The 23664-nt window shown below is 38.6% G+C and overlaps 1 pseudogene; it reads right to left on the reverse strand.

Annotated features, from left to right (window-relative positions):
- Positions 1-516: 516 nt before the first annotated feature.
- Positions 517-21776, reverse strand: LOC120861599 (annotated as a pseudogene).
- Positions 21777-23664: the final 1888 nt, after the last annotated feature.

The following is a 23664-nucleotide window of genomic DNA, read 5'->3' on the forward strand; positions in this document are numbered from 1 at the left end:
ATCCAAATTGATCATTGTGTGTGATTCTTTTTATATATAATTGAGTTCAGTTTACTAATTTTTTTGTTAGCTAATATTTTAAAAGGATTTTTGCATCAATATTCATCAAAGATATTCACCTGTAATTTTATTTTTTGTTGTAAAATTATACATAAATCAGCATTTTTAAAAAGTAAAACTAATTACTGAAAGATATATGAAATTAGAATTTTAAATTGACTATAATCCACCTTATATTTTTAGGTACCATTTTTCTTTGGTTTGATGAACAGAACTGGTCATTTCAAGAGGAATATTTTAAGTGTTTATCAAGAAATACACAGGATTATTTTCATCCTTAGAGTTGAGTGGATTAACTAACACAATATATTCAATCAAGATTAAAATTTTGGGTAAAACAGGAAGACACAGTTCTTGTCAAATATGGAGGAAAATCTTGCCACAGCTTGGTCCATAGTGGTTGAATTAAATGGAATAACACTATCTATCATGTCTGCTAGCCTGAGATCTCACAGTCTACTCCCTCTTCTTCTCTCTTGTCTTAACAAACTTTTGATAGCAAAGCAAGCAACCTTTTATGGCAAGGAAAATAACAGTTGTCATACAGGCCAGCAGGAACCCAGTCACATCCAGAGAGTGGTACTGGAAGCAGATGAGGTAGGCAGCTGGCCACAGATGCTTGGGCTCCTTTGTGGCACATAACAAACTCGATCCAGAAGACTGCTCAGTCCAGGGGCTTCATAGGCTGATCACATAGAATGGTTGATAACCTCATCACATTCTCTGTATACCTAAAGGAAAACCAGAGAGACATTAATTTATACAATGAACCAGAAAAGATAAATCTGTGAAATTTTCATGCAGTTAGTATAAATGAATGCCACATAAAGGAAGGAAAATATATTATTTTACTTCAGTTCAGTTCAGTTGCTCAGTTGTGTCCGACTCTTTGCGACCCCATGAATTGCAGCACACCAGGCCTCCCTGTCCATCACCAACTACCAGAGTTCACTCAGACTCACGTCCATCGAGTCCGTGATGCCATCCAGCCATCTCATCCTCGGTTGTCCCCTTCTCCTGCCCCCAATCCCTCTCAGCATCAGAGTCTTTTCCAATGAGTCAGCTCTTCGCATGAGGTGGTCAAAGTACTGGACTTTCAGCTTTAGCATCATTCCTTCCAAAGAAATCCCAGGGCTGGTTTTCTTCAGAATGGACTGGGTGGACCTCCTTGCAGTCCAAGGGACTCTCAAGAGTCTTCTCCAACACCACTGTTCAAAAGCATCAATTCTTTGGCGCTCATCCTTCACAGTCCAACTCTCACATCCATACCTGACCACTGGAAAAACCATAGCCTTGACTAGACTGACCTTATTCGGCAAAGTAATGTCTCTGCTTTTGAATACTGCATTCACCATCTGCAGTGATTTGGGAGCCCAGAAAAATAAAGTCTGACACTGTTTCCACTGTTTCCCCATCTATTTCCCATGAAGTGATGGGACCGGATGCCATGATCTTTGTTTTCTGAATGTTGAGCCTTAAGCCAACTTTTTCACTCTTTCACTTTCATCAAGAGGCTTTTTAGTTCCTCTTCACTTTCCTTAGGGACAATTAAAGAGAGCTTATGGGCTAGGATTTGCTAAGTGAATAGAATTTGAAGCTATGAAAGAGAGAAAAGATGGGGAAGGAGAAACTTCAAAGCCTAAAGAGTTGAATGAGTTAAGTCCCTAAGGCAAAGAAAGAGAAAGAAGAGAAGAAATAAATACATGATTTGAGTGTTCAAAGCTTGAATCATCCAGTAAAGAATTTTTAATAGATAAGTTTTAAAATGCTGTCATAACCCAGAGATAGCTGGTATATCTATGATGCGGTTCAGAGACACATCCAGGCAGGGATGAGTAGGAGTAGCCCAGAAATTGATATTGACCTTTTATTAGTGAAGTAACAGTTAAAAGTGTGGAAGTGAATTGCCTTGGTTTGAATCCTGACTCTGACACTTATTTGCTGCCTGTTTTTCATTCTTCCTAGTTCCCAGTTTTTTATTGTTAAATGGAATGAATGGAAATAGTACCTTATCTGATTATTTTGAGGAATAATGTATTGATTCTTAGAGGTATTCCTAGCATAAAGTAAGCTCTCAGCAAATGTTTGCTAGTATTGTTTTCTTTATTAGTTAGAATCTGGAGAAGGCTCAACATTTCACTTCCAGGCTTTGCAGTTACATTTATTTCTACAGTTGAAATGATGATGGACTAACAGTCAAGAAAGAAGGAGGAATAAAGAAATATGACTCAGGAGCTCTGAATCACAAAGTGCTACAACATGGCACTGTAGCGATAATTATTGAGGTAACTTCTCTCCCTGTTCTGTACAAAACAGGTGGGGAGCACTGGGTTTTTGAGAAAAGGTCAGTAATCCAGACACATTTTTGTTATACTCTAGGGAAAGACTATAATGAAAAAGTTACTTACTATGTGCAAAAAGACTTAGTACACCTTGTAGAGTTTCATAAACATTCTGTATATATCAGGTAATAAATTATTTTCATTTTTAGACAGCAGCTTTACAGTCCTAAAGATTAAGAAATGTATAAAGATCCTAGAGAGATGTACTTTTACATAAAAACTACCAGATGAAGCCTATAGCTCCAAAAAGAAGAAAAGGTGATTCTTATGGTACTCATTTAGTGTATTTGTGCTAAAATAAAAATACTACTACTTTTAAAACAAAAGTGTCCACTGTCACTGTGCTATTATTACCAATATATTCTCAAAATGTTTTCTTTCCAAAGTTACCATGAAGCAAAAGGGGAAAAAATATATATCATAGTTATGATATTAATAATATCATTGAAATGGATGCATATCCTGAAATAATTTGGAAATCAAATATTCCTGGTTTTAGAAAATTTGGCTTTTCTACAGGAATATCCCAATGTATATCTTCTAAATCAATTATGTTATGATTTTACATTCTTCTGAATAACATAACAACTAAAAGAACTAAGAATATACCTATATTTATAAGTGGTATCTACATAGTTGAAATTGGGTAAATTAGAAGGTTCTGGTTGTTTACTGTTTATCAGTGATGGGGTCAAAATATAAGCATAGAAAATTTGGAAAATATTAAGTGTAATTGGAATTTGAGCTGGATTATGTCACACTGGTTTCCTGAAAATAAACCATTTTAGAAGAGTTCCAAAACATTTGTGGAGTTTACACACTGAAAGAAAGTGTTAACTGTCAGATGAATAATCTTGTAACATTCATAGTCCCTACTCTTACTCTGTTCTGGATGCTTCTTCTTAATCCTTCTGTTACCATTTCAGTGATTCTTCTCATTCTAATGAGTAGCTCTTCGAAAATTGCTCCACTATCCCTAAACCTGAGATAAAACTTTTCCCTAAAAACCACAGAGAAAAAACTCAACATGACACTCAAAATGGTTACTGGTGACTGTTTTCAAAGTGTTGAACAATCTTACTCCTCATTGTGTTTATATGAAGACTCATTTGTCTTCATATGAGAACTTTTCTAGGAAGAGTATCTAGAAAAACAAAACTATACTTAAAAAGGATTATTAATGACTTGCTTCAAAGCGTTGAGAAAATCTGTTCTTAACATTGTTTTCAAGTCCAACCTGACGGCTGCTCCCTTCGCCTTCATATGAATGATGTTATCATGTTGATCAGCAAAGGAAGGCCCACCATAGGGATCCCATGGTAGATCGCCTTGTAATTGCTGTTGGTTGCACCACGAGTTAATGAAAGCTTTGGTTTTTGGATGGCCTAGGGTTGAGTGAATTTCAGTAGAATTATTAACTTTAAGTCTTAGAAATAAAATGAAAAATGGGCATTATAAAGCCCTGAAAGAAGCAGTGTCTTTTAGATAACAGATGATGATACATGGGAAACTTCATTTAAACTGCTTTCAGAACCCAGAGCAAGAATCCATTAAGTCTGCTGAAGAGGTAAGTGAAAACTTCCTGAAAGAAGTGCTTTGTCACTTTAATTCCACTAGTGAATCCAGGATTGGCAGGTGAATAAATGGAAAGAACAGTCTGGATAAAAGGAAGCACATGAACAAAAAAACCAGGGAAGGGCATGTCAGAAATATACTCTCTTATTGGAGAAGGAAATGACAACCCACTCCAGTATTCTTGACTGGAGAATCCCAGGGATGGGGGAGCCCAGTGGGCTGCCGTCTATGGGGTCGCACAGAGTCGGACACAACTGAAGCGACTTAGCAGCAGCAGCAGCAGCAGCAAAGAAATAGTGAAGCTATTTATTCAGATAAGAAGGGAGTCAAGGCAACAGGAAGCATAATTGTAGTGGAACTGCAAGCAGAGGGAGGAAAAACCAAATTTTATCATGAAATGTGATATGGAATGCCCACATTTTATATACTTATTACTGTTTCTATGCAGCCATGACCTTTCACACATAATGGCATAGACAAATGAGATTTTCAATGACAAGTATAAATATTTGAGAAATCATTAGGTGGTCTTCAGTCTAATGCAAAAACAGTCACAGATTACTAATAACTTACAATTTACTTTATTCGTATACTAGCTCTCAAATTTAATAGTTACTGGTTTATTTCTTTTTGACTGTTATAGAAAGGAGCTAACATATCCACTTAATATAACTCATTATTTTATTAGAGTTTTTATCTTTTTGTTTACAGAAAGGAAATTGCATACAATCATGCATGCAATGAGAAATATTTTTACAAATTGATGTAATTGTGTCCAATTCTTTGTGACTCCATGGACTGTTGTAGCCTGCCAGGCTCCTCTGTCCATGGGATCCTTCCAGGAAGAATTCTGGAATGGATTGCCATTTCCTTCTCCAGGGTATCTTCCTGACCCAGGGATCGAATCCAGGTCTTCTGCATTGCAGGTAGATTCTTATCTGAGCTATAGGGAAGTCTATAATTTATCAATAATCAATGTAACTTATGCTGCCTAGGAAGTATAACTTCTTTTAGATTGCAAATTGTTAAGCCCTACTTCCAACAAAAATGGCAACTGGTAGTATCTTACAAGAATCCAGAGTATTAGCACTATTACAAGTTTCAAAATTGTTGAATTTAGAAAAGAAAACCATGTTACTACATAAGGCTGTTGAAAAAGTTCCAAAGTGATGTTGCTGAAATTTGTCAAATCAATCCTGAACATTTTAACAATGAGGCACAAAGCATTGACAGCATTGATTAATGTGGTTTGCTTGCCCAGTACCAAAATAAGATAACCAACTTTGATTCCCAAGCAGTTCCTTTAACTGTATTTTAACTTACTAGTGTTTGACTTCTACTTGTCACGTGAATGTAAAATAACTAAGTTCTCAGCAAAAAATTAATGTAGGTGCTTAGAAGAAGACTATAAAATCAGATGGCAAACTAAAAAGTAGTTCATAAATTTCCAAAATGATATTTTACATAATAGAAAATAACACCCAAGGGTATTTTACATAGTAGAAAATAGCTTACTACTATATTTTATGGAGGAGGAGGCGGCAACTGAATCTTTTCCATGCCAGTCTTCCTCATACTTGACATCTTCTTACATTCTCTTTTCCTTCCTCAATTTGGAGGAGAAACAGAGTCCACTAGGAGTCAGACTTAACAATGGGCAGGGTTCATTCTAAGGGCAGGACCCCATCTTCACACTTTGATCTGACAGGGCCCAGTCAACCAGGGATACTGATGTTTCTCTTTTTCTAAATCACTGTGGCTGGTTGGATGTCTGGAGGCACTTTGGGGAGCCCAGACCATCCTTTCTCTATCTGGTAGCTTCCTGAAAAGCACGCTGAATAGCGTACCAAAATTTAGAGGAAATAAAAGGGGCCAGGATTACCTGGCAAGTACAAATTGCATGGCACATTTCAGGATTTTATCACAATTAACATTATTGTGCTACTATGCTTACTGGATCATCAAAAAAGCAAGAGAGTTCCAGAAAAACATCTATTTCTGCTTTATTGACTATGCCAATGCCTTTGACTGTTTGGATTACAATAAACTGTGGAATATTCTGAAAGAGATAGGAATACCTGACCATCTGACCTGCCTCTTGAGAAACCTGTATGCAGGTCAGGAAGCAACAGTAAGAACTGGACATGGACCAGGTTCGATGCATGATACTAGATGCTTGGGGCTGGTGCACTGGGATGACTCAGAGGGATGGTACGGGGAGGGAAGAGGGAGAGGGGTTCAGGATGGGGAACATGTGTATACCTGTGGCAGATTCATGTTGATGTATGGCAAAGCCAATACAATACTGTAAAGTAACCTTCAATTAAAATAAATAAATTTATATTAAAAATAAAAAATATGTTAAAAAATAAATTAAAAAAAAAGAACTGGCCATGGAACAACAGACTGGTTCCAAATAGGAAAAGGAGTACATCAAGGCTGTATATTGTCACCCTGCTTACTTAACATATGCAGAGTGCATTGTAAGAAACCCTGGGCTGGAGGAAGACAAATAACAATCAAGATTGCCAGGAGAAATATCAATAACCTTAGATATACAGATGATACCACCCATATGGCAGAAAGTGAAGAAGAACTAAAAAGCCTCTTGATGAACGTGAAAGAGCAGAGTGAGAAAGTTCGCTTTAAGCTCAACATTCAGAAAACTAAGATCATGGCATCCGGTCCCATCACTTCATGGCAAATAGATGGAGAAACAGTGGAAACAGTGGCTGACTTTATTTTTCTGGGCTCCAAAATAACTGCAGATGGTGACTGCAGCCATGAAATTAAAAGACACTTACTCCTTGGAAGGAAAGTTATGACCAACCTAGTTCAGTTCAGTTCAGTTCAGTTCAGTTCAGTCGCTCAGTCGTGTCCGACTCTTTGCGACCCCATGAATCACAGCACGCCAGGCCTCCATGTCCATCACCATCTCCCGGAGTTCACTCAGACTCACGTCCATTGAGTCCGTAATGCCATCCAGCTATCTCATCCTCAGTCATCCCCTTCTCCTCCTGCCCCCAATCCCTCCCAGCATCAGGGACTTTTCCAATGAGTCAACTCTTTGCATCATGAGGTGGCCAAAGTATTGGAGTTTCAGCTTTAGCATCATTCCTTCCAAAGAAATCCCCGGGCTGATCTCCTTCAGAATGGACTGGTTGGATCTCCTTGCAGTCCAAAGGACTCTCAAGAAAGAGTCTTCTCCAACACCACAGTTCAAAAGCATCAATACTTTGGTGCTCAGCCTTCTTCACAGTCCAACTCTCACATCCATACATGACCACAGGAAAAACCATAGCCTTGACTAGACTGATCTTAGTCGGGAAAGTAATGTTTCTGCTTTTGAACATACTGTCTAGGTTGGTCATAACTTTTCTTCCAAGGAGTAAGCGTCTTTTAATTTCATGGCTGCAGTCACCATCTGCAGTGATTCTGGAGCCCCCCAAAATAAAGTCTGACACTATTTCCACTGTTTCCCCATCTATTTCCCATGAAGTGATGGGACCGGATGCCATGATCTTCGTTTTCTGAATGTTGAGCTCTAAGCCAACTTTTTCACTCTCCTCTTTCACTTTCATCAAGAGGCTTTTTAGCTCCTCTTCACTTTCTGCCATAAGGGTGGTGTCATCTGCATATCTGAGGTTATTGATATTTCTCCCGGCAATCTTGATTCCAGCTTGTGTTTTTTCCAGTCCAGCGTTTCTCATGATGTATTCTGCATATAAGTTAAATAAGCAGGGTGACAATATACAGCCTTGATGTACTCTTTTTCCTATTTGGAAACAGTCTGTTGTTCCATGTCCAGTTCTAACTGCTGCTTCCTGACCAGCATACAGATTTCTCAAGAGGCAGGTCTGGTGGTCTGGTATTCCCATCTCTTGAAGAATTTTCCACAGTTTATTGTGATCCACACAGTCAAAGGCTTTGGTAAAGTCAATAAAGCAGAAATAGATGTTTTTCTGGAACTCTCTTGCTTTTCGATGATCCAGTGGATGTTGGCAATTTGATCTCTGGTTCCTCTGCCTTTTGTAAAACCAGCTTGAACATCAGGGAGTTCACGATTCACGTATTGCTGAAGCCTGGCTTGGAGAATTTTGAGCATTACTTTACTAGCATGTGAGATGAGTGCAATTGTGCGGTAGTTTGAGCATTCTTTGGCATTGCCTTTCTTTGGAATTGGAATGAAAACTGACCTTTTCCAGTCCTGTGGCCACTGCTGAGTTTTCCAAATTTGCTGACGTATTGAGTGCAGCATTTTCACAGCATCATCTTTCAAGATTTGAAACAGCTCAACTGGAATTCCATCACCTCTACTAGCTTTGTTCGTAGTGATGCTTTCTAAGGCCCACTTGACTTCACATTCCAAGATGTCTGGCTCTAGATGAGTGATCACATCATCATGATTATCTGGGTCGTGAAGATCTTTTTTGTACAGTTCTTTTGTGTATTCTTGCCACCTCTTCTTAATATCTTCTGCTTCTGTTAGGTCCAGACCATTTCTGTCCTTTATCGAGCCCATCTTTGCATGAAATGTTCCCTTGGGATCTCTCATTTACTTGAAGAGATCTCTAGTCTATCCCATTCTGTTCTTTTCCTCTATTTCTTTGCATTGATCACTGAAGAAAGCTCTCTTATCTCTTCTTGCTATTCTTTGGAACTCTGCATTCAGATGCTTGTATCTTTCCTTTTCTCCTTTGCTTTTCACTTCTCTTCTTTTCACAGCTATTTGTAAGGCCTCCCCAGACAGCCATTTTGCTTTTTTTACATTTCTTTTCCATGGGGATGATCTTGATCCCTGTCTCCTGTACAGTGTCACGAACCTCAGTCCATAGTTCATCAGGCACTCTATCTATCAGATCTAGGCCCTTAAATCTATTTTTCACTTCCACTCTATAATCATAAGGGATTTGATTTAGGTCATACCTGAATGGTCTAGCGGTTTTCCCTACTTTCTTCAATTTGAGTCTGAATTTGGTAATAAGGAGTTCATGATCTGAGCCACAGTCAGCTCCTGGTCTTGTTTTTGTTGACTGTATAGAGCTTCTCCATCTTTGGCTGCAAAGAATATAGTCAATCTGATTTCGGTGTTGACCATCTGGTGATGTCCATGTGTAGAGTCTTCTCTTGTGTTGTTGGAAGAGGGTGTTTGCTATGACCAGTGCATTTTCTTGGCAAAACTCTATTAGTCTTTGCCCTGATTCATTCCGCAATCCAGACAGCATATTAAAAAGCAGAGACACTACTTTGTCAACAAAGGTCCATCTAGTTAAGGCTATGGTTTTTCCAGTAGTCATGTATGGATGTGAGAGTTGGACTATAAAGAAAGGTGAATGCTGAAGAATGGATGCTTTTGAACTGAGGTGTTGGAGAAGACTCTTGAGAGTCCCTTGGACTGCAAGGAGTCCAACCAGTCCATTCTAAAGGAGATCAGTCCTGGGTGTTCATTGGAAGGATTGATGTTGAAGCTGAAACTCCAATATTTTGGCCATCTGATATAAAGAGCTGACTCATTTGAAAAGACCCTGATGTTGGGAAATATTGAAGACAGGAGAAGAAGGATACGACAGAGGATGAGACGTTGGATGGCATCACTGACTCAATGGACTTGGGTTTGGGTGGACTCTGGGAGTTGGTGCTGGACAGGGAGGCCTGGCATGCTGCAGTTCATCGGGTCGCAAAGAGTCAGGCACGACTGAGCGACTGAATTGACTGAGTGATGTTTACTGTTAAAATTTAACTCCTGAGAACGTCTGTATGTTTACTGTATCCTCAGGAATCCTTGAAGGTAAAGGAGTAAATGACAGGCATAATTTGGCAATTTCTGTACCTGCCCACACTACTATCATAATATCAGAATTCACAATGCATCTCTTAAATATATTTCTTTTTTATCACAATATTACTTCAAAATTCTCATCAATCAAAGACACTTTGTGCTACTTTAGCACCTGCTGTGTATATTTTGGTTTTTATCTGAGGGGCTTTGATGCTGGCTCAATAGTAAAGAATCCACTTGCAGTGCAGGAGACACAGTTCAGTCCCTCGGTTGGGAAGATCCTCTGAAGAAGAAAATGGCAGTCCACTTCAGTATTCTTGCCTGGGAAATCCCACAAACAGAGAAGCCTGGCAGGCTACAGTCAGTGGGGCCACAAAAGAGTCAGATACAACTTAGTTACTAAGCAATAGCAACAACATAAATATTTGAGATAAGCTGAAGCTATTAAAATGGTTTACCTTTCTTACAGAAGATGTCTAAAATCTGACCTTTTATAGAGTGTAACCAACTTATTAAATAGTAATAATTTTCCACTATTAAGTTACTGTGCATATCTTTTGTGGAATCTGGGCAAGGGCTGATGCAATAATATTAGCTCTTTCTTCTGACAGGTTAGTGACAATTGACCCCAAAGAAAACACCACAATACCATTTTCTCCAGAGCTCTGCACAAGCTCTTCCATTTCCTGTGAAAAAAAATCAGTTGCTCCATCACAAAAGAGCAACAGCATAGCAAACATTCATTGAAGGATGACTACAAACAGTTAAAGAGAAAATCTGATATTTTGAGGAATTATTAGAGTTGTGGCTGTTTTTCAATATATTGTGGTAAAATACATATAACATAAAGCTTACCACATTAACTACTCCTAAGTGTATAGCTTAGTAAAGTATATTCATATTCTGCAACCAATCTCTAGAACTTTCTCATCTGGCAAAAGTGATAGTCTATGTCCATTAAGAAACTCCATTTTCCTCTTTCCCCAGCCCCTGGCAACCTTCATTTTTCTCTATGTTTCTACAAATTTGACTAGTCTGGATATCTCATATCAGCTGAATTTTGCAGTATTTGTTCTTTTGTGTGTGATTTACTTATTTCACTCAAGTAAGATTCTTCATTGTGACAAATGTCAAATCTTTTAAAACCTGAGTAATATTTCATTGTTTGTAGATATCACATTTTGTTTATGGATTATCTGTTGATGGACACTTTGGTTGCTTCAGCCTCTTGGCTCTTGTGAATAGTGCTTTCGTGAATGTGGTGTTCAAATAGATCTTGGGATCCTAATATCAATTCTTTTGGATACATGCCCAGAAGAGGAATTTCTGGACTATGATTATATTTTTAAATTTTTGAAGAATATCCAAATTGTCTTCAGTAATAACTGTCTTTTAAGACTTCACTCCTTAGGTCCTTGAGAAGGATATGTGTGATTTGAGGACAGTTTTTTCAATTAGGTATATTTGTGGGAATGTCTGTGTATGTGTGTGTGTTTGTGTGTGTGTGTGTGTAAGCAAGAAATGAGATAGAGTCAGTACACCTAGTAATGAGGGGATAATATAATCTTGATAACACGATTATGCTTAGACTCTTTATCAGTGATGTTATCAATTACTAACATAGATTCTTAGCAGGAGGGATGACCACAGGATCTTAAGTCACCTTTAATTCTTTATTGTTGTAGTTCTACTACATTATCTGTTTACTCCAGTCAGACTTTCTAGGGAATTATTTTAGCTTAGTCATTACTGTTTCACTTCTCTGACTATGAGCACTAAGAAAGAATTATAATATAAATGATTTTATCAGTTGGTCAACTCTGTAATTTTTATGCCTTACTTTAAACTTTTTCAGAATTTCTAAAATACTCTATCTAAATTACTAATCACTGACATTGAAGAGTCTGGTGTTATGGTTTGGAAGTTCTGTAAAGCAATCCTTTGAGTCCTATTTATATGTGAACCAGAGATATGCCTATGTGAGTACATATTTCTGTGACCATATTGCTGGGTTTGTTTACGTATTACACCCTTTGCCCTGAGCTCATATTGTATGATCAGTGTCACAGTAGGCTGTGCTATATGCAGCTGCTGTGAAAGACTCTTGCTATCATCTCAGTGGGTACCCCAGAGAGCACCTGCTCCCCAGTGGGACAGCATCATCCTGATACAAAATAAATAGGAACATTACAATAAAAAACCATAAGACAATATCTGGGATGAATATACATGCAAAAATTCTCATCCAAATAGCAAACCAAATTCAAGAATACATTAAGAGGACCATATAGCATGACCAAGTCAGATTTATCCCTGAGATGAAAGTATGGTTCAACATACCAAAATCAAATGTAATACTTTATACCAATAGAATACAAGACAAAATAAATTGATCATCTCAGTAGATGCAGAAAATGCATTTGACAAGACAAGAAAATCCTTTTATTATTAAAAACCCCTCAACATACTGGATATAGAAAGAACATACCTCAGTAATAACAGCCATATATGACAAATCCAAAAGTAACATTATACACAATAGTGAAAAGTTAAAGGTTTTTATCTAAGATCAGGAATAAGACAAGGAAGCCCACTCCCACACTTAGTCAGTTTAACCTAGAAGTTCTGGCTAGAACAACGAGGTAAGACAAAAGAATCAAGGGATCCAAATCAAAAAGGAATAATAAAAATTATCACTTTGCAGATGACAAATTTTTTTTGTATAGAAAATCCCAGACAGTCAACCATAAAACTGAACTAATCAACAAATTAAGTAAAGTTGCAAGATATAAGGAGAAGGCAATGGCACCCCATTCCAGTACTCTTGCCTGGAAAATCCCATGGACAGAGGAGCCTGGTAGGCTGCAGTCCATGGGGTCACTAAAAATTGGACACGACTGAGCAACTTCCCTTTCACTTTTCACTTTCATGCACTGGAGAAGGAAATGGCAACCCACTCCAGTATTCTTGCCTGGAGAATCCCAGGGACGAGGGAGCCTGATGGGCTGCTGTCTATGGGGTGCCACTTAGCAGCAGCAGCAGTAGCAAGATATAAAATCAACATACAGAAATCAGTTGTATTTCTGTATACTAGAAGCTCTATACAGTCAACAAAAACAAGACTAGGAGCTGACTGTGGCTCAGATCATGAACTCCTTATTACCAAATTCAGACTCAAATTGAAGAAAGTAGGGAAAACCGCTAGACCATTCAGGTATGACCTAAATCAAATCCCTTATGGTTATACAGTGAAGGTGAGAAATAGATTTAAGGGACTAGATCTGATAGATAGAGTGCCTGATGAACTATGGACTGAGGTTTGTGACATTGTACAGGAGACAGGGATCAAGACCCCATGGAAAAGAAATGTAAAAAAGCAAAATGGCTGTCTGGGGAAGCCTTATAAATAGCTGTGAAAAGAAGAGAGGTGAAAAGCAAAGGAGAAAAGGAAAGATACAAGCATCTGAATGCAGAGTTCCAAAGAATAGCAAGAAGAGATAAGAAAGCCTTCTTCAGCGATCAATGCAAAGAAATAGAGGAAAAGAACAGAATGGGAAAGACTAGAGATCTCTTCAAGAAAATGAGAGATACCAAGGGAACATTTCATGAAAAGATGGGCTCGATAAAGGACAGAAATGGTCTGGACCTAACAGAAGCAGAAGATATTAAGAAGAGGTGGCAAGTATACAATCTTGGAATGTGAAGTCAAGTGGGCCTTAGAAAGCATCACTATGAACAAAGCTAGTGGAGGTGATGGAATTCCAGTTGAGCTGTTTCAAATCTTGAAAGATGATGATGCTGCACTCAATACGTCAGCAAATTTGGAAAACTCAGCAGTGGCCACAGGACTGGAAAAGGTCAGTTTTCATTCCAATCCCTAAGAAAGGCAATGCCAAAGAATGCTCAAACTACCACACAATTGCACTCATCTCACATGCTAGTAAAATAATGCTCAAAATTCTCCAAGCCAGGCTTCAACAGTAGGTGAACTGTGAACTTCCAGATGTTCAAGCTGGTTTAAGAAAAGGCACAGAACCAGAGGTCAAATTGCCAACATCCTCTGGATCATGGAAAAAGCAAGAGAGTTCCAGGAAAACATCTGTTTCTGCTTTATTGACTATGCCAAAGCCTTTGACTGTGTGAATCACAATAAACTGTGCGAAATTCTGAAAGAGATGGGAATACCAGACCACCTAACCTGCCTCTTGAGAAATCTGTATTCAGGTCAAGAAGCAACAGTTAGAACTAGACATGGAAGAACAGACTGGTTCCAAATAGGAAAAGGAGTACGTCAAGGCTGTATATTGTCATCCTGCTTATTTAACTTACATGCAGAGTATATCATGAGAAACCCTGGGCTGGATGAAGGACAGGCTGGAATCAAGATTGCTGGGAGAAATATCAATAACCTCAGATATGCAGATGACACCACCCTTATGGCAGAAAGTGAAGAACTAAAGAGCCTCTTGATGAAAGTGAAAGAGGGGAGTGAAAAAATTGGCTTAAAGCTCAACATTCAGAAAACTAAGATCATGGCATCTGGTACCATCACTTCATGGCAAATAGATGGGGAAACAGTGGAACCAGTGACAGACTTTATTCTTTTGGGCTCCAAAATCACTGTAGATGGTGACTACAATCATGAAATTAAAAGATGCTTACTCCTTGGAAGAAAAGTTATGACCAACCTAGATAGCATATTAAAGAGCAGAGACATTACTTTGCCAACAAAGGTCTGTCTAGTTAAGGCTATGCTTTTTCCAGTAGTCATGTATGGAATTGAGAGTTGGACTGGAAAGAAAGCTGAGTGCCGAAGAATTGATGCTTTTGAACTGTGGTGTTGGAGAAGACTCTTGAGAGTCCCTTGGACTGCAAAGAGATCCAACCAGTCCATCCTAAAGAATGTTCATTGGAAGGACTGATGTTGAAGCTGAAACTCCAAACTTTGGCTACCTGATATGAAGAACTGACTCATTGGAAAAGACCCTGAGGCTGGGAAAGATTGAAGGTGGGAGGATTAGGAGATAACAGAGGATGAGATGGTTGGATGGCATCACTGACTCAATGGACATGAGTTTGAGTAAACTCTGGGAGTTGGTGATGGACAGGGAGGTCTGGCATGCTGCAGTCCATGGCGTTGCAAAGAATTGGACACTGCTGAGTGACTGAACTCTACTGAACCAAAGGGAAAAAACCTAAGTGCCCATCACTTGATGAATGCATAAAGAAGATCTGATACACACACACACACACACACACACACACACAGAGGCACAGACATAGAATATATGCATCCATGGGAAAGAAATTCTGTCATACTTGATAACATGGATGAACTTTGACAAGATTATGCTAGAATTTGTACCTTCATTCTAATCTTTTATCTACTTCTATAATTAAATATACATTATGACATATATTTTGAAAATTGTAATCTAACATATTCTTTTTTATCCTACAAAAAATTATGATCTTATTATGGTTGTTATTTTCCACTCGTTTCCAAATAAGTCTCATATGTAGATGATTTAGGGTAATTAAGTATTCTTTGATAGTTCAATTATAATGGTGTAATGTGCACATTGATACATTATTTAATCATTGCTTAATATTGGATATTTATATTGCTTCCTGTGTTGACTCTTATGAATTACTGCCCATAATATTGTTTTTGCACATCTTGATTATTTTTTCCTGTATCATTTCATAGGAGTATATTGTGAAACCAAAGGCTATAAACATTTTTAAGATTCTGGACACATTTTGCCAAACATCTTGTTTCTTCAAAATGTACAGAAATTTTCTGAAAACCTAATAATTAATGGAAAAGGTGGTAGTTTGAAAGAACAGTTTCTCTGTATAATAAAGTTTTCACAGTCATTGACTTGGATTCAAATCTTGTTTCTCCAACTTAATAAAAATACACATTATTACTAATTATTGTGATTTACTGCTATTCATCTTTCTCTTTTACCTTCTTCTTCTCCTGCTAATCTCTTCTCCTATTAACATTGTCACTTTCCTGAAATGAGAATGGGGAAATCTTTTAAAAAATGGAGTTAGGTAGCACAGAACTTTCACTAATCTTATCTCAGCTTTTGGACACTCTGAAAGTTACCAGAGATAACCCAAGCTTTTGTAATCAAAAGTGATATTGTGTTTTACCTTTGAAAAAGATGTTTCATTTTTCCACCAATAAGAGACAAGAAGAATTTCTTAAGAGATCACAAAATAGTTCACAGATTAAATTCTTGCTTTCCTTCACATGGACTGTCATCCTAAATCAAAGAGAATTTTTTATAATTTGAAAATATGGGCAATTTTCAGATTCATGTATGAACAATTATTTGGTCCTCTTCACATGTGCAGAATTTATGGTTCTTATGTATGCAGTGTAAATTCTATCAGGCAGCTGTGATGTTGAGACCTACATTCTTTTGAGGAAGCTTTTCTGATGTTTTCTTTAGGCTTAGTATAGGCAGAAAACACCTGGTCATTAGAATAAATGAGAATAAATTATCCCTTCTATGTTGTAAGATGTAAAACCCTGGAGTTTTTAATGAGGAATGGTTTAAACGCTGGTGTGAAGGTCAGGAAATGTTGGATTTTGTTGCAAAAATTGTTAGGTCATACATTTCATACATTTATATTTTTGAATAATTTTTTTTAAGCTAAAGCACTGATGAAAACCTCAACTCTTACAAAAAAAACTAAAGCATTTTATCATACTCATCTGTTTGCCAAAACCTTAAAAAATTCTTAACATTATAATTTTAAAATTGAATATACTCATTAGACTCTTGAGAGTGCCTTGGACTGCAAGGAGATCCAACCAGTCCATCCTAAAGGAGATCAGTCCTGAGTGTTCACTGGAAGGACTGATGCTGAAGCTGAAACTCCAATACTTTGGCCACCTGATGTGAAGAACTGACTCATTTTAAAAGACCCCAATGCTGGGAAAGATTGAAACAGGAGGAGAAGGGGACAACAGAGGATAAGATTGTTGGATGGCATCACCGACTCAATAGAGATGAGTTTGAGTAAACTCTGGGAGTTGGTGATGGACAGGGAGGCCTGGTGTGCTGTGGTCCATGGGATCGCAAAGAATCAGACACAACTGAGTGACTGAACTGAACTGAACTGAACTGATTATATTTCATTTAACTTAATTTCATTAAATGTATTAAATTTTTGATTACCTTTATATTTTAACATAAAACATTTAAAATTTTACTTTTAAACAACTCCCTGGGATATCTACTCTCTAGGACTTTACTGGATTATATAATCTTGATGTATTGGAAAACTGATTTCTAAATATCAGTTCACAAATAAAATCCAAGTGGCTGGTGTACGTACACTGGGTTATTGATAGTATGTTATAGTAACAAAATTACAATAATGACAATAGTTAATATATCTTCTGGATCACTGAGTATGTGTCAGAAACATTTTAGGTGCTGCATACCTACTAAATTTTTTTTTTCCCTAAAAGACAATATGAGGTTGGTACTGTTGTTATGTTAGTGTGCTTATATCTCTATGAACATTGTAGTCTAGTTTTCCATCATTGTTGTCTGTATCTTGCCTGCTAAACGATGACCATTTCCACCCTAGCCCCTTTATAATCCAACACAGTGACTAAATCTTGTGTTTCTTTTTAATGTGATCATCTCTCTCCCTTTCTTAACCTTTTAAATTTTCTCCATAGTGCTCCTACTAGATGTTTCAAACTCCTTATAATCATCTGTCTCCAACTTACCTCTCTAGCATCATCTGCTTCTTCACTCAGCCTTGTCCTGTTTAGACCAAACTTAGACTTCTTGGGAACTGTCATTACTACTCCACCTGTTTTTCTTTCCTCTCTTCCTCCGCACATGCCCTATCCCTTCTGTTTATTCCTAAATATCCTTCAGATCTCACCTTAATAACAGTGCCTCAGAGATAATTTCTATGATTCACTCTGGATATTTCCTTAGTGTTGTGGCCTTTTCTTCTTATAATAATTTTCACACAATTTTTGTGTGCTGCTATTCTATCTTTTACTTCCCTGGTGGCTCAGAGAATAAAGTGTCTGCCTGCAATGCAGGAGACCTGGGTTTGATCCCTGGGTTGAGAAGATCCCCTGGAGAAGGAAATGACAACCCACTCCAGTATTCTTGCCTGGTCCCATGGACAGAGGAGCCTGGTAGGTTACAGTCCACAGGGTTGCAAAGAGTCGGACATGACTGAATGACTTTACTTTCCCATTCTATCTTTCCACATAGAGTATCAGGTGGCAGAAACTGTGCCTACACCATATCTCTGCATTATAGCACTTAGTTCTGGAATATGCTAGTCACCATTATAATTTTTTGAATGAATGTCTGATGCTTTATTATGTGTTCAATAATGAATTCATGATTTGATCAACATATTCTCAAAGTCTCATGGGTTTCTCATTTCTCCAGGATACCCTCCTTCCCAGTTTATTCTTTAACGATAGTAAAATCCAGATACTGTGTTGGCATAGAATAAATGAGTTTTCAATTGGCAGATCACTTTTGTAAGCTTTCTACATCTCACTCATTGAAATCAAATATTCTAAATAAAGCAAACAGACTTATTGAAAATGAAAAGCAAACAAAATAAAGCAAATAGGAATATGCCACCTTAGGCAAGGGTTTGGCAGGTTTGCAGTGGAGGCCTCCAACAAATTCAAAATTTGGTAGCAGAAGGCCAGGGAATTCAAAATCACAGTAGGTTCAAATGAGCCACATCTCAGCTTTCCCCATTGTCTCTGATAATGTAGTGGGTCTTCTTGAAAGGAAAAACAAAAACAAAAGCAAGAAGGAAGATTAGACAAAATGAGAATGCTACCATGTGAATATTTTAAGTAATTTTTAGAAAGGAGCTTAGAATGATACAGCCAAAGATGTTTGAAAGTGTCTGTTCTTTGATAAAGCAATTAGATATGGGTATAATGTAATACGCATGTGTGTTCAGTCTCTCAGTCATGTCCAGCTCTTTGAGATCCCCTGGACTGTAGCCTGCCAGGCTCCTCTGTCCATGGGATTCTGCAGGCAAGAATAATAGAGTGGGTTGCTGCGTCCTCCTCCAGGGAATCTTCCCAACCCAGGGATCAAACCTGGGTCTCTTGCATCTCCTGCATTGGCAGGCAGATTCTTTACCACCAAGCCACTTGGGAAGCCCTATAATATAATAATATAACAATAGAATAATATTATATTATATTATAATACGGGCTTTCCTTATTGTTCAGCTGGTAAAGAATCCACCTGCAATGTGGGAGACCTAGGTTCTATCCCTGGGTTGGGAAAATCCCCTGGAGAAGGGAAAGGCTAGGCACTCCAGTATTCTGGCCTGGAGAATTCCATGAACTGTATAGTCTATGGGGTCACAAAGAGTTGGACATGTATAATATAGTATAGAAACTGAGATAACCAAATAGAATTTCTAAATCCTATCTAGATACTTGTGCTCCAAATATGTGTGTCATTTCTCAATTTAAATGACTTCATCTATCAAGAAATTTTATGGGGTTTCAGTGATTTTTTTTTTAAGTTAAAAAAAATTTAGTAAGTTGGATACATAATTGCTTGGAGAATTTCCAAGTTCTTCAGTTTGTGGCTTGTTACTTCCTGAAATGTTCTGTGTTAGTGATGGTCCACAGGGTTCTACTATCAGTTCAGTTCAGTTCAGTTCAATTTCTCAGTTGTGTTCAACTCTATGTGACCCCACGGACTGTAGCATGCCAGGTCTCCCTGTCCATCACCAACTCCCAGAGCTTACTAAAATTCATGTCCATTGAGTCAGTGATGCCATCCAACCATCTCATCTTCTGTCATCCCCTTCTCTTCCCACCTTCAATCTCTCCCAGCATCAGGGTCTTTTCAAATGAGTCAGCTCTTTGCATCATGTGGCCAAAGTATTGGAGTTTCAGCTTCAACATCAGTCCTTCCAGTGAATATTCAGAACTGATTTCCTTTCTAACTGACTGGTTATATCTCCTTGCTATCCAAGGGACTCTCAAGAGTTTTCTCCAAGACTACAATTCAAATCATTAATTCTTCAGTGCTCAGCTTTATTTATAGTCCAACTCTCACATCCATACATGACTACTGGAAAAACCATAGCTTTGACTAGATGAACCTTTGTTGGCAAAGTTGTCTCTGCTTTACAATATGCTGTCTAGGTCATAACTTTCCTTTTAAGGAGCAAGCGTCTTTTATTTTCATGAATGCAGTCACCATGTACAGTGATTCTGGAGCCCAAGAAAATAAAGTCTTCATTGTTTCCACTGTTTCCCCATCTATTTGCCATGAAGTGATGGGACTGGATGCCATGATCTTAGTTTTCTGAATGTTGAGCTTTAAGCCAACTTTTTCACTCTCCTCTTTCACTTTCATCAAGAGTCTGTTTAGTTCTTCACTTTCTGTCATAAGGGTGATGTCATCTGAATATCTGAGGTTATTGATATTTCCCCCAGCAATCTTGATTCCAGCTTGTACTTTATCCAGCCTGGCATTTCTCATGATGTGCTCTGCATATAAGTTAAATAGTTCAGTTCAGTTCAGTTCAGTTGCTCAGTCATGTCCGACTCTTTGCAACTCCATGAACCGCAGCACACCGGGCCTCCCTGCCCATCACCAACTCCCTGAGTTTACCCAAACTCACGTCCATTGAGTCGGTGATGTCATCTAACCATTTCATCCTCTGTCATCCCCTTCTCTTCCTGCTTTCAATCTTTCCCGACACCAAGGTCTTTTCAAATAAGTCAGCTCTTTGCATCAGGTGGCCAAAATATTGGAGTTTCAGCTTCAACATCAGTCTTTCTAAATAAGCAGGGTGAAAATATACAACTTTGATGTACTCCTTTCCCTATTTGGAACCAGTCTGTTGTTCCATATCCACTTCTAACTTGCTTCTTGACATGCATACAAGTTTCTCAGGAGGCAGGTAAGGTGGTCTGGTATTCCCATCTCTTTAAGAATTTTCCAGTTTGTGGTCATCCACACAGTCAAAGGCTTTGGTATAGTCAATAAAGCAGAAGTAGATATTTTTCTGGAACTCTCTTGCTTTTTTGATGACCCAACAGATGTTGACAATTTGATCTCTGGTTCTACTTTGCCATATAATTTAAGTGTTTCTGTATTATTTATGAGATCAGTGGATTATTTTATATTTTCATTTCATCTTTACACTTATAGGAGAAAAATTCTTGGAACTTTATACAAACACACTTTCTGAGGCACCAGAAAAGTTAAGGCTCATCCTAAAAACTAAAAGATAACTTACCTAAGCACTTCGCTGTAAAACAGATTCCATTTGTTTGCATTAAGTGTCTGGAAACAGAAGTCAAAATAAAGTACATATATCATATTTTTTAGCCTTTCCATCAATGTCATATGGTCATTTAGTTCTGACATAATAACAGGTATCTAGGATGGTGGGAATGGAATTTTTCCTCTATATTTTTCAATTGAATAACCAGGGGTGAAACAAAGACTGTACATTAAAGGTATTTTAAGTATCTCAGCCAGCCACTCACCACAAGTCCAATGGCATCTGCAAGAATGACCTTGAACCTTGATTCCTGTAGCTTTGTTGTAAGTTTTTTGTTTGAAACAACATCTTCTCAAAACTTCATAGTAGTATCAAAATATTCCAAAATTGCATTTTTCAGCATTGAGAAATGTGTCCAAAATGAGTGTTTTGACACATTCATCCACACATCCTGACAAAATGCTTGATAAAATTTTGTAATCATCATTAGCTAAAGATGCATGGAAAGCCTCAAACTTAATAGCAGATGGTTTGTTGGGATCAATAAGAATGGAAACTGAAGAGGTCAAAACAGTCAGATCATGACCCCTTGTGAAAAGTTGATCCAGAATCATCTTCATGTTAATCCAATGACTATATTCCACTGGCCACGCCAGCACTTTTCCACAACTTCCACAGCTAAAGTAGCAAGTCAGCCTTATCAGCCACAGAAATGACAGACATTTCATAGACATCTTATTCATATGCAAAAATTGCTGAATCCTTTTGCCACTGCTCATGCTTATGTCTCCTCATGCTTATGAGGAGGTACCCCATGCCCAAGGTCAGAGAAGCCCCAGTAAGAGGGTAGGTGCTGGAGTGGCAGCTGCGCAGTGCTGAAGTGGCTGTAAGGAGGTACCCCATGACCAAAGGCAAAGGAGAAGCCCCAGAAAGATGGTAGGAGAGGTGAATTCACATTTAGAATCAAATCCCATTCCCTCTAGAGATGCTCAGAGGGCTCAAACAAACCTTGTATGCACCAGGACCCAGGGACCCTACAGAGACAGAGCTGTGTTGAGCGTCTCCTGTGGAGGTACAGGTCAGCAGTGGACTGCCACAGAGACAGGGACGCTGGGTGAAGCAGACTTGGGTATGGCATAAGCCCTCTTGGAGGAGGTCACCATTAACCCCACCATAGAGCTGCCAGAACTTACACAGGACTGGGAAATAGATTCTTGGAGGGCACAAACAGAACCTTGTGTGCACCAGGACCCAGGAGAAAGGAGCAGCGACCCCACAAGAGACTGACCCAGACTTGCCTGGAAGTGTCCAGGAGTCTCCAGTGGAGGTGTGGGTCGGTTGTGGCCTGCTGCAAGGTTGGGGGCGGTGGGTGTAGCAGTACATGCATGGGATCTTTTGAAGGAGGCCCCATTAACTTCATTACCTCCACCATAGTTTGGCCCCAGGTAAATTGTGGGGAGGGAACACAGCTCCACCCATCAACAGAAAATTGGATTACAGATTTACTGAATATGGCCCCGTCCATGAGAACAAGACCCAGTTTCACCCTCATTCAGTCTCTCTCATCAGGAAGCTTCCACAAGCCTCTTATCTTTCTCTATGAGAGGGCAAACAGAATGAAACCACAATCACAGAAAACTAACCAATCTGATCACATGGACCACAGCCTTAACTCAATGAAACTATGAGCCATGCCATGTAGGGCCACCCAAGACAGACGGGTCATGGTGGAGAGATTTGACAAAGTGTGGTCCACTGGAGAAGGGAATGGCAAACCACTTCAGTTTTCTTGCCTTGAGAACCCCGGGAACAGTATGAAAAGGCAAAAAGATAGGACACTGAAAGATGAACTCCCCAGGTCAGTAGGTGCCCCAATACTACTGGAGATCAGTGAAGAAATAACTCCAGAAAGAATGAAGAGACAGAGCCAAAGCAAAAACAACACCCAGCTGTGGATGTGACTGGTGATAGAAGCAAAGTCCGATGTTATAAAGAGCAATATTACATAGGAACCTGGAATGTTAGGTCCATGAATCAAGGTAAATTGGAAGTGGTCAAACAGGAGATGGCAAGAGTGAACATCGGTGTTTTAGGAATCAGTGAACTGAGTCCTAAATGGACTGGAATGGGTGAATTTAACTCAGATGACCATTATATCAACTACTGTGAGCAAGAATCCCTTAGAAGAAATGGAGTAGCCATCATAGTCAACAAAAGAGTCTGAAATACAGTACTTGGATGCAATCTCAAAAACGACAGAATGACATCTGTTCGTTTCCAAGGCAAACCATTCAATATCGTAGTAATCCAAGTCTATGCCCTGACCAGTAATACTGAAGAAGCTGAAGCTGAACAGTTCTATGAAGACCTACAAGACCTTCTAGAACTAACACCCAAAAAAGATGTCCTTTTCATTATAGGGGGCTGGAATGCAAAACTAGGAAGTCAAGAAATATCTGGGGTAGCAGGCAAATTTGGCCTGGAGTACAGAATGAAGCAGGGCAAAGGCTAATAGAGTTTTGCCAAGAGAGTGCACTCGTCATAGCAAACACCCTCTTCCAACAACACAAGAGAACTCTACACATGGACATCAACAGATGGTCAACAGTGAAATTAGATTGA

The sequence above is a fragment of the Oryx dammah genome, unplaced genomic scaffold (genome assembly GCF_014754425.2).
Source record: "Oryx dammah isolate SB20612 unplaced genomic scaffold, SCBI_Odam_1.1 HiC_scaffold_3, whole genome shotgun sequence".
Classification (NCBI taxonomy): domain Eukaryota; kingdom Metazoa; phylum Chordata; class Mammalia; order Artiodactyla; family Bovidae; genus Oryx; species Oryx dammah.